The 12,403-nt window shown below is 45.5% G+C and overlaps 1 long non-coding RNA gene across 1 annotated transcript in view; it reads right to left on the bottom strand.

The window, feature by feature from the left end:
- Nucleotides 1-1,581: 1,581 nt before the first annotated feature.
- LOC149979498 (uncharacterized) overlaps nt 1,582-12,403 on the bottom strand; it is an 87,933-nt gene continuing 77,111 nt past the window's right edge. The window contains exon 3 of the long non-coding RNA XR_016484377.1: nt 1,582-1,685. This is a non-coding gene — a long non-coding RNA (uncharacterized LOC149979498). The remainder of the gene's footprint in view (nt 1,686-12,403) is intronic.

Raw genomic sequence — 12,403 nt, 5'->3', positions numbered from 1 at the left:
TCGTAAGATGTTGGAATTTTTTTTATCAGTTTGAAACTTGACTCCTTGTAAGACAACATGAGTGTATTCTGGATGTTTTACTAAACCAAATTAGGAGGTGGGTAAAATACGTTGTGAATTGAGAAACTAGATGAAAGTAGACAAGGAAACAGATTTGAGAAGCTCAGCAAACATTTAAAATGCAGCAGACAAGATCATTTTCATGAATCTGAAACTGACTCTCGTACAACATTGGACAAATTGGATTAAATGAAATGTTACCCGCAGACAAACCTGTGCACAGTGCATTCTTATCTCTAGAGGAGGGAGACCAAATGTCCCAATGCTCCAAAGCACACATTGTAAAGGAGGGAAACCCTAACTTACCTAATTAATTAGCATTCATAATAAACACCCAGCCAATGACTTTGTTAAACAGGAAATAAATGAAGTAGGAGTATGGCTTTTCAATAGGTCAATGAGACACTTATATACACACAAATATCTAGAGTCCCTCCCAGCTCTGAAACCAACTAGTTTTGACAAATATTCCTGTATTTCCCATCAAAAATTACTTTAATATGGGACTAGATGCTTTAGCCCATTTTAAAATGTTATTTCTTGTCCTATGACTTTGTGCTCAAAATAAGACTATGAGGAAAACCTTTTTTTAAAACATATTTTTCCCTGTCTAAGCCTACAGCTGAACACTTAAATGGCTGTGTACCAGATGTATTTTTAGACTAGGTGACCTACATTTAGATGGGGAGTGGGCCTGTTTCCCTGAGGACCTATGGTATGGCATGACCAATTTCCTTGCATCAAAGATGTTACTACCACATTCCTATTTAACACTGAAGAGCACTTAAATCAGAGCCTTACGATCAAGGGCTCTCATTTCTCAAAAGAGCAAAAATAAACAAACATTTGAGTGTGAAAAATTGTATGCAAACCTTACCTCTGATTCATCATATTTTAGTTAGCGTTAGTATTAGCGGTTAGCATGCTAGGCTGATGTCAACAATATTTAGCATTAGAGGTTAGCATGCTATGCTGATCAAATCAATCAATCAAATTTATTTTATATAGCCCTTCGTACATCAGCTGATATCTCAAAGTGCTGTACAGAAACCCAGCCTAAAACCCCAAACAGCAAGCAATGCAGGTGAAGAAGCACGGTGGCTAGGAAAAACTCCCTAGAAAGGCCAAAACCTAGGAAGAAACCTAGAGAGGAACCAGGCTATGTGGGGTGGCCAGTCCTCTTCTGGCTGTGCCGGGTGGAGATTATAACAAAACATGGTCAAGATGTTCAAATGTTCATAAATGACCAGCATGGTCGAATAATAATAAGGCAGAATAGTTGAAACTGGAGCAGCAACACAGTCAGGTGGACTGGGGACAGCAAGGAGTCATCATGTCAGGTATTCCTGGGGCATGGTCCTAGGGCTCAGGTCCTCCGAGAGAGAGAAAGAAAGAGAGAATTAGAGAGAGCATATGTGGGATGGCCAGTCCTCTTCTGGCTGTGCCGGGTGGAGATTATAACAGAACATGGCCAAGATGTTCAAATGTTCATAAATGATCAGCATGGTCGAATAATAATAAGGCAGAACAGTTGAAACTGGAGCAGCAGCACAGCCAGGTGGACTGGGGACAGCAAGGAGTCATCATGTCAGGTAGTCCTGGGGCATGGTCCTAGGGCTCAGGTCCTCCGAGAGAGAGAAAGAGAGAAGGAGAGAATTAGAGAACGCACACTTAGATTCACACAGGACACCGAATAGGACAGAAGAAGTACTCCAGATATAACAAACTGACCCTAGCCCCCCGACACATAAACTACTGCAGCATAAATACTGGAGGCTGAGACAGGAGGGGTCAGGAGACACTGTGGCCCACTCCGAGGACACCCCCGGACAGGGCCAAACAGGAAGGATATAACCCCACCCACTTTGCCAAAGCACAGCCCCCACACCACTAGAGGGATATCTTCAACCACCAACATACCATCCTGAGACAAGGCTGAGTATAGCCCACAAAGACCTCCGCCACGGCACAACTTAAGGGGGGGGGGGGGGCGCCAACCCAGACAGGATGACCACATCAGTGACTCAACCCACTCAGGTGACGCACCCCCTCCAGGGACGGCATGAGAGAGCCCCAGTAAAGCCAGTGACTCAGCCCCTGTAATAGGGTTAGAGGCAGAGAATCCCAGTGGAAAGAGGGGAACCGGCCAGGCAGAGACAGCAAGGGTGGTTCGTTGCTCCAGAGCCTTTCCGTTCACCCTCCCACTCCTGGGCCAGACTACACTCAATCATATGACCCACTGAAGAGATGAGTCTTCAGTAGAGACTTAAAGGTTGAGACCGAGATTGCGTCTCTGACATGGGTAGGCAGATCGTTCCATAAAAATGGAGCTCTATAGGAGAAAGCCCTGCCTCCAGCTGTTTGCTTAAAAATTCTAGGGACAATTAGGAGGCCTGCGTCTTGTGACCGTAGCGTACGTGTAGGTATGTACGGCAGGACCAAATCAGAGAGATAGATAGGAGCAAGCCCATGTAATGCTTTGTAGGTTAGCAGTAAAACCTTGAAATCAGCCCTTGCTTTGACAGGAAGCCAGTGTAGAGAGGCTAGCACTGGAGTAATATGATCAAATGTTTTGGTTCTAGTCAGGATTCTAGCAGCCGTATTTAGCACTAACTGAAGTTTATTTAGTGCTTTATCCGGGTAGCCGGAAAGTAGAGCATTGCAGTAGTCTAACCTGGAAGTGACAAAAGCATGGATTAATTTTTCTGCATCATTTTTGGACAGAAAGTTCCTGATTTTTGCAATGTTACGTAGATGGAAAAAAGCTGTCCTTGAAATGGTCTTGATATGTTCTTCAAAAGAGAGATCAGGGTCCAGAGTAACGCCGAGGTCCTTCACAGTTTTATTTGAGACGACTGTACAACCATTAAGATTAATTGTCAGATTCAACAGAAGATCTCTTTGTTTCTTGGGACCTAGAACAAGCATCTCTGTTTTGTCCGAGTTTAAAAGTAGAAAGTTTGCAGCCATCCACTTCCTTATGTCTGAAACACATTCTTCTAGCAAGGGCAATTTTGGGGCTTCACCATGTTTAATTGAAATGTACAGCTGTGTGTCATCCGCATAGCGATACTTTGATATTGCATGTTATGCACTGGCCTCTGACCTGAGACCAAACGCATAAAACCCTGAATCAGTTGCTTAATTAAACCCAATCTGTCTATATCTGCACAAGTGTTCATGACTTACTTTATGTTACTGCCCACCCAACTCCTTAGGGCATGTTGTAGCATGTACAAGTCCATTTACGACACTACAGTGGTAGGCTTGACTACCAACAACGGCGAGACAGCCTACAGGGAGGAGGTGAGGGCCCTCAGAGTGTGGTGTCTGGAAAACAACCTCTCACTCAACGTCAACAAAACAAAGGAGATGATTGTGGACTTCAGGAAACAGCAGAGGGAGCACCCCCATATCCACATCGATGGGACAGTAGTAGAGAGGGTAGTAAGTTTCACCAAAAGCACTCACAAACTTTTACAGATGCAGAGAGAGCATCCTGTCGGGCTGTATCACCGCCTGGTACGGCAACTGCTCCACCCACAACCGTAAGGCTCTCCAGAGTGTAGTGAGGTCTGCACAACGCATCACCTGGGGCAAACTACCTGCCCTCCAGGACACCTACACCACCCGATGTCACAGGAAGGCCATAAAGATCATCAAGGACAACAACCACCCGAGCCTCTGCCTGTTCACCTCCAGAAGGCGAGGTCAGTACAGGTGCATCAAAGCAGGGACCGAGAGACTGAAAAACAGCTTCTATCTCAAGGCCATCTGTTAAACAGCCACCACTAACATTGAGTGGCTGCTGCCAACACACTGACTCAACTCCAGCCACTTTAATAATGGGAATTGATGGAAATTGATGTAAAATATATCACTAGCCACTTTAAACAATGCTACTTAATATAATGTTTACATACCCTACATTAATCATCTCATATGTATATACTGTACTCGATACCATCTACTGCATCTTGCCTATGCCGTTCTGTACCATCACTCATTCATATATCTTTATGTACACATTCTTTATCCCTTTACACTTGTGTGTATATGGTAGTAGTTTTGGAATTGTTAGGTTACTCGTTGGTTATTACTGCATTGTCGGAACTAGAAGCACAAGCATTTCGCTACACTCGCATTAATATCTGCTAACCATGTGTATGTGACAAATACATTTGATTTGATTTGATTTAGTGCCATCTGGGCCCATATGTATGAAGCGTCTTAGAATATTCTTAAAGGTACAGTCAGGGACTTGAAAAACAACACAACGGCTGCCCCGTCACTAGTTTTGCTAAACAGCTTAGCTCTGGAGAAATGTCAAGTTATTTGTCACATGCTTTGTAAAAAAAAACAGGTGTGAACTAACTAACAGTGAAATCCTTACTTACGGGCCTTTACCAACTGTCACGTGTACGCAGGGAGTCAGGAAGCAGGTTCAGAAGGAGAGTTTAATAACAATGATGGAAGACAAATTAACAAAACAGGGGATGCGTACTGAATATGAAAACAAACCAATACTACCTGATAACTGAGGCTACTGAGGGCTAAATAAAGGGAAGGTGATGATGAAGTCCAGGTGTGTGTAATGATGGTTGCCAGGACCGGTGGTTAGTAGACCTGCTATATTGAGTACTGGAGAGAGGGAGCAAGAGTAGGAGTGACATTACCCCTTTCCTTACGCGCGGCTCCAGTCGCAGGATGACGCCTGCTAGGAGGATGGCTCCGAGGGCTCAGAACGGACAGGTTGGACGGTGGAGATGGAAATCCCGGACAATTTTAGGGTCCAGAATGTCGTCCACCGGAACCCTACAGTGCTCCTCTAGGCCGTACCCCTTCCAGTCCACCAGGTACTGAAGCCGACCCCCACGACGTCAGGAGTCCAGTAGGGACCTGACGGCACAGGTCACATCCAGGGGAGGCGGAGCATCCAGGGGACCAGGACGGTGCTACTCATCCACTGCAGGGGCCTCAGTGTGGCTCAGTGTGGCTTGGAGTCCATGGAGCCAGGGCTGGCTGATATCCCCGGAACGCACTGAAAGGGAGTCAGCCCGGTGGAGAAGTGACTAAGTGAGTTCTGGAACCAAGCCCACTCCCCTGGCAGTGACTCCTTAGGAGCCTTCCCAGCTCCTGGTTGTTCCTCTCCATCTGCCTGTTGGACTGAGGCCGGTACCTGGATGTGAGGCTGGCGGTGGTCCCCAGTTTCTCCATGAAGGCTCTCCATACCTGCAACATGAATTGGGGGCCACGGTTGGAGACAATGTCCTCCGGAAGGCCATAGTGCCGGAAAATCTGCTGGAACAGTGCCTCAGCGACCTGGAGAGAGTTAGGGAGATCAGAGAGAGGGATATAATGGCAGTATTTGGAAAATCTGTCCACAACAACAGATCCAAGGATAGATTGTCATCTAGACACGCCAAACCCGTCTGGACCTCTTCATGCAGTCCTGTCTGGAAGAGAGTGTGGAGCGCTTGCTTATTCCATTCGCTGGAGGCTGCCACAGTCCAAAAGGTGAGGGCGTACTCCGCAGCGGTCTGGGCACCCTGCTGGAGTCTGAGAATTCTAACTTTCCTCTCTGACCTCTGGAGGATGGTCAAAGACCGCCCTGAACAGAGCCATGAACCTCTCATAGGAACCCAGCTCCTCCTCTCCTCTCTCCCAGAAGGCCGTAGTCCACTCCTACGCCCGCCCGGTCAGAAGGGAAATGACTGTGGCAACCTTGAACCTTTCGGTGGTTGGGGCTCCCATCTGATGGGCAAAATAGAGGGAGCACTGGAGTAGGAAGCCATGGTATTTCGATGGAGTACCGTTATACTTCTCCGAAAGGGACAGTAGGGTATCACTGACCTGGGCGGACGGCTGGGTAGGCTGGGGCACTGGCTCACTGTGACGACCCGTGGTATCAGAACCTCTGATATATTGAGTTGGAGGCGTGCGTGGCCATGCAGTCGGAGGTGAACAGGGAGTACAGGAGCGGGCTGAGCACACACCCTTTAGGGGCCCCAGTGTTGAGGGTCAGTGAAGTGGAGATTTTGTTTCCTACCTTTACCACCTGGGGGAGGCCCGTCAGAAGTCCAGGACCCATTTACACAGGGAGCGGTTGAGACTCAGGGCCTCCAGCTTGATGATGAGCTTGGAGGGTACTACGGTGTTGAATGCTGAGCTGTATTCAATGAACAGCATTCTTACATAGGTATTATTTTTGTCCAGGTGGGATACCGCAGTGTGCAGTTTGATGGCGATTGCGTCATCTGTGGACCTGTCGGGGCGGTATGCAAACTGAAGTGGGTCTAGGGTGGCCGGTAAGGTGGTGGTGATATGATCCTTGACTAGCCTCTCAAAGCACTTCATGATGACAGAAGTGAGTGCTACGGGGCGGTAGTCATTTAGTTCAGTTACCTTTGATTTCTTGGGTACAGGAACAATGGTAGCCATCTTGAAGCATGTGGGACAACTGCCTGGGATAGGGGGCGATTAAATATGTCTGTGAACACACTAGCCAGCTGGTCTGCGCATGCTCTGAGAACACGGCTAGGGATGCCGTCTGGGCCAGCAGCCTTGCGAGGGTTAATACGTTTAAATGTTTTACTCACGTCAGCCATTGAGAAGACGAGGGGGGGGGGGGGGCAGACTTTGTTAGCGAGCCGAAACAGTGGCACTGTATTATCCTCAAAGCGGGCAAAGAAGGTGTTTAGTTTGTCTGGAAGCGTGACGCCGGTATCTGTGACGTGGCTGTTTTTGTTTTTGTAGTCCGTGATTTCTTGTTGACCCTGCCATATACGTCTTGTGTCTGAGCCTTTGAATTGCAACTCCACCTTATCCCTGTACCGACACTTTGCTTGTTTGATTGCCTTCCGGAGGGAATAACTACACTGTTTATATTCAGCCATATTCATCAGCCCACTTCCGTATTGAGCGCATCACTGTTACATCCTGTTTATTTTTGCTTGCAAGCAAGAATCAGGAGGATAGAGTTATGGTCAGATTTGCAACCTTCCGGTTACTGGCCCAACGCTCTAACCACTAGGCTGGGTGATCTGGAGTTTTTTGGCCTCTAGTTGCACAGGTGACATGTAGAAGTTAGGTAAAATAGATTTAAATTTTCTTGCATTAAAAACACCAGCCACCGATTGTCACGCCCTGACCTTAGAGAGCTTTTTATGTCTCTATTTTGGTTTGGCCAGGGTGTGATTTGGGTGGGCATTCTATGTTCTTTTTTCTATGTTTTTGTATTTCTTTGTTTTGGCCGGGTATGGTTCTCAATCAGGGACAGCTGTCTATCGTGGTCTCTGATTGGGAACCATACTTAGGTATCTTTTTCCCTCCTATGTTTTGTGGGTAGTTGTTTTCTGTTTAGTGTTCTTCACCTGACAGGACTGTTTCGGTTTCGTGTATTCACTTTGTTATTTTTGTTTATGTGTTCAGATCAATAAAAGTCATGAACACTCACCTCGCTGCACTTTGGTCCGATTCCTCCTCATCCGACGACGACACCCGTCACACCGATGAGCATTTTATTGTTTGCTTATGTCCCTATACAGCTCATTGAATGCGCTCTTAGTGCTTATGTAACCACCAAGCTCAAATTCATAAACTGAGCTATGGACGTGGATGTGGATGTTAGGAATGTGTGTGTGTTGTGTGTGTGTGCACGCTTGCTTGTGTGTGTACGTGTGTATACATATATTACTCTTACAGTTAGTCCATAAGCACCTGGCACATCTCTTATTACAGGGACCAAACTATACCAGGGTGGTGGAGCAGAATAAAATGTAGCCAGGTAGAGGTGTAATGGTTGGTTGCTAGCAGTGTTGTTCCGTGTGTCAAGACAAGCATAATATGTTGGTAGCAGTGTTGTTCAGTTAGAGGGTTGGGTTCTGGGGATTTCCATGGCATTGCTTGGAGGAAGTCACTCCAGAGTGGAGCGAGAGAGAATTGTTGTGTTCAGGTAGTTGCAGGGTATTTTGACAGTAGTGCTCTACATGGTCTTATCTGTTACCCAAAATGTTCTACTAACTATTTCTCAGCTTTTCCCCCTAAGTTACCTGCTTTAAATCTCTCTACTTCTCTCTTTTTCTCTAGTCATAACTCGCCTCCCTCTCCTCCCCCTCTCACCTTCCTCCCTCCCCTCCCTCCTTCTCTCCCCTTTCCCCCTCCCTCTCTCACCTTCTCCCCTCCGCCTCTCACCTCCCCTCCCTCCCATCTCTCTCCTCCCTCTCTCCCCTCCCTCTCTCTTCCCTCTCTCCCCTCCCTCTCTCTCTCCCACCCTCTCCCTTCCCGACCAGAATATCAATTTACAGGTAAGTATTTTCTTGCCATTCCATTTCATCCCTAGCAGATGGGATCATCCTGCGCCCAGCAACAGAGAGCAACAGTTACGCCCTGACTGTCAGGCACACAGGCTCCAGGTTAGTACACACACACACACACTTTTAAGCCTGTGTTGTTGTCCTGCTCTTGTTTTAGTGGTGGGGCCAGTTCTAAGGCACTACAAAGTACAACCCAGAGATTCTAGCTACGTCATTGTCCTGAAGAACACACCAGTAAGTACTTACAGGTTATCTCACATACAAGATGATATATTCTTACAATTTGTTCAGATTTCATGTCTAAATGTTTTTTTGGATTTTGAAATATGGTTTCGCCACACGTTTTCTGGGGTGTAGGGTGGCAGAGTTGTAGTTTCTATGAGCGGTAAGGATAGAGATAAATGATTACTTCCTGTTTCCCTGGTCAGGTGACCGGTTCCATTCTCCATGACGTCCCAGACCAGGCAGTCCCTTTGACCCCTCACACACTTACCTATGACACACTGCTAGGATAGTCAGGTGTACACACACACACACACACACACGCACACACACACACAGTTACGCTGTCAAGTACTGTACAAAAATACATCACACAGTACATAAATAAACACAAAACATCCAAGCCTTGTTTTGAGTGTCTTCTATAATTTATCCGATGTCTGATAGTAGAATATACAGTATTATTAGAGATGGTAGGTGGACTAGAGACTAGAAAGCAGGGAATTTTTGCGATGAACTCCCAGAGCCCGGTCTGGATGAAGGAAGGCGGCCATCATGCAATAGGTAGGAGGAATCCATCATGTCTTTGAGTAGTGAGATGGCAGCTTCCTCTCTATTTCGTCCAATGTTCACAAAGGCGTAAATATAAGAGGTAATTAATTGTACCTCGTTCATTTGCAAACGTTTCCTACCCTACCATTAGCAACCATTTAGTGAGAACCCAGCTGGAAACAGCCTTGATTCAAATAAAATTCCATACATTTCTGATATACAGGGTGGGAAAATGAACTTTTAGGTGTTTGTTTGTCACAACCGACATGCAGTGACTGCACTGTGGAGGCTTGGATTCACATTTGTTATTTTTTCAACAGTGAAATGAATATTTCATTCAGCTTTGGGCTTTGTTGACACTTTCTCTCATTTTGAACTAAAATAGATCCTTAAAGCTAGCACAAAAATATGACAGTATGTGCCATGATGCTAATTTCTGCAATTCTGTCAGTTTTGTCTATTTCATTATAATCCCTCTTCCCGATCTTCAGTTGGCTACTTAAGTTCACTTTTCTCTTGACTTGAGGACTTATTAAGTGTTTTCATACAAGTACCAGACAGACGGGGGGGGGGGGGCAATGCAAATGCTCTTTGTAGCCATTTGATTAGCTGTTCAGTAGTCTTTTGGCTTGGGGGTAGAAGCTGTTAAGAAGCCTCTTGGACCTAGACTCGGCGCTCCGGTACCGCTAGCCATGTGGTAGCTGAGAGAACAGTCTATGACTTGGGTGACTGGAGTCTTTGACAATTTTTAGGACCTTCCTCAGACACCACCTGGTATAGAGGTACTGGATGGCAGCAAGCTTGGTCCCGGTGATGTACTGGGCCGTTCGCACTACCCTCTGTAGTGCATTGCGGTCGGAGGCCGAGCAGTTGCCATACCAGGCAGTGATGCAACCCATCAGAATGCTCTCGATGGTGCAGCTGTATCGGTGCCTTAGCTATGATGTAATGCCTTTGAAGTAATTTCACACTTCACCATCCAACCTGATTAATTCACAAAAGATCCTCATGTCTTCTTGAATGCCTGAGGTGCACCATTAGTGTCCTGTATTGGTGTTGTATGTACTTCTCCTTTTGACCACAGAGATGTGACTTGTCTCTCATTGTGCATCATAAACCAAGACAGTCCCGTGTAGCTCAGTTGGTTGATCATGGTGTTTGCAACACCAGGATTGTGGGTTTTATTCCCACGGGAGACCAGTATAAAGAAAGTATGAAAATGTATGCGCTCTGGATAAGAGTGCCTGCTAAATTGGCCTCCCGAGTGGTGCAGCAGTGCTTGAGGCATCACTACAGACCCGGGTTCGATCCCAGGCTGTGTCACAGCCGGCCGAGACCCATGGGTTAGGGGAGGGTTTGTCTGGGTTAGGGCAGGGTTTGGCTGGCCTGGATTTCCTTGTCCCATGGTGCTCTTGTGTTGGACCGGGCGCCTGCAAGCTGACTTCGGTCACCAGCTGGATGGTGTTTCCTTCGACATATTGGTGCTTCTGAGTTAAGCAAGCATAGCTCTTGACTTTTGCCTCTCCCGAGTTTGTAGGGGCGTTGCAGCGATGGGACAAGACTGTAACTACCAATTGGGGAGAAAAAGGGGTAAAAAAATAGTGTCTGCATATTGACTAAAATGTAAACTTGGTGTAAATGTTCCTGACCCACCTTTCCTATATTTTCTTCCTGGGCACACTATTACACGGAAAATGTCTACTGGGCAAACAGACAATAATTGAGGTCTTACTAAATTGATGTATTGGCAAACTTTTTACACACCACTGGCCCTGATCATATTAATCCATACCTCAGAAAAGCAAATGTGGTTACTGCCTACAGCACTGCCACTGACCAATCGACCTCTGTGGTAGAAACACCAGCCAGCAAAACTGCAATTACATGACTTGCATCGTTGTAAACTGCTCAAGTGTGAGAAGAAGCATGATGAGAGTTAAATGGGAGGTGGTGAGAAGGCACATAGTTCACATTTGATGCCTTCCCTCTTCTATTTGGTTCACTGAAAATAGGAGATAGCTTCTGTCTGCAGCAAAACAAATACCGGTTTGGTCTGTGGTGAAAAGAGGAGGAAAGCTGCTCTTAGCCAGGCTGTTGTGATGTGGTGGATTGCATAAGAAAGTACTGCCACCATATAAATGTGTAAGAAATTCTATGATTGCTTCAACAATGGGTTTTGACATAATGTGCCTTCCCACTGAGCACAGACATAATTTCAACATCTATTCCACATAATGAAACACGCGTGATTGATACCTTTGCTTGTGTTTAGATCTTTAATTTGCATTCCAAGAGAAATCTGTTCTCATTAATTCACATTCGAATTGAGCCACCTATCCTTGGAGAGAAGAAAAGTGACAGATGTTGATAATTCAAACACTCATTTCGAATTTAAAAGGTTTAGGGATCATGTCCACTGAGACGAGTGGGTCATTAAAATCTGTTATGAGACTACTTGTCAAACATCACAACTTTAGAGTGTGTCTGTAACACCATCTCATAAAACTAACATGGAATAAAATGGAATACCTTTAAATATGTTTAAATAATTACAGAATAACAAGTGTTGTTCAATAGTTCCTTTTGGGTGCGAACGGGTGCGAATCCAGACATTTCCCAAGATGCTTTGCAGAGGGTGATCATTGTAATGTGCGGCTGAGTGGATTTGTGCCAATCACAGAGAGACAAACAAACAAACAAACAGGAGACTGACAGTCCACCGAGGGAATGAGAGGGGGGGGGGCATGAGCTCTGGGGGCCCATGCACCTGTCATCTATTTATTACTTTTTTTCAGAATCATTTTGACAGTAACCCTCCAAAAAGTATTTTCTCAACCTCTTTAATTCCTTATGTACTACGAAGCTAAGTGTTTGTTTCTTGGGCTACAGGAATGTGACCAAAGTGTTAAGAACACCAAGCTAACCATCCTTGTGGCTATGTGTTGTTTTATTTCTGTGTATGGCACTGAAATAAAATAAACATCTAATCAATCATAGTATACTAGCCTTGAAAGCCAATGGTCGCAAGTTTGATAGCAGCTAGGGACTACTAACTCCTGAAATAATTCAGCTCTGATCACAGACAAGCCCCAAAATGATTCACACGAGTCTGTACTTATTTGTTTTATTTGACCTTTATTTAAACAGGGAAGTCATATTGAGACTAAAGTATATTTTGCAAATGATCCTTGCACAATACAAAACAGCAAATCAACAGGCAAGTATAGCTAAACATAATTATAGACAATATACAC

The sequence above is a fragment of the Oncorhynchus mykiss genome, chromosome 11 (assembly GCF_057628025.1).
Source record: "Oncorhynchus mykiss isolate SJ-2025 chromosome 11, ASM5762802v1, whole genome shotgun sequence".
Classification (NCBI taxonomy): Eukaryota; Metazoa; Chordata; class Actinopteri; order Salmoniformes; family Salmonidae; genus Oncorhynchus; species Oncorhynchus mykiss.
The sequence above is the reverse complement of the archived record's forward strand: the minus strand, read 5'-3'. Positions and strand labels throughout refer to the sequence as shown.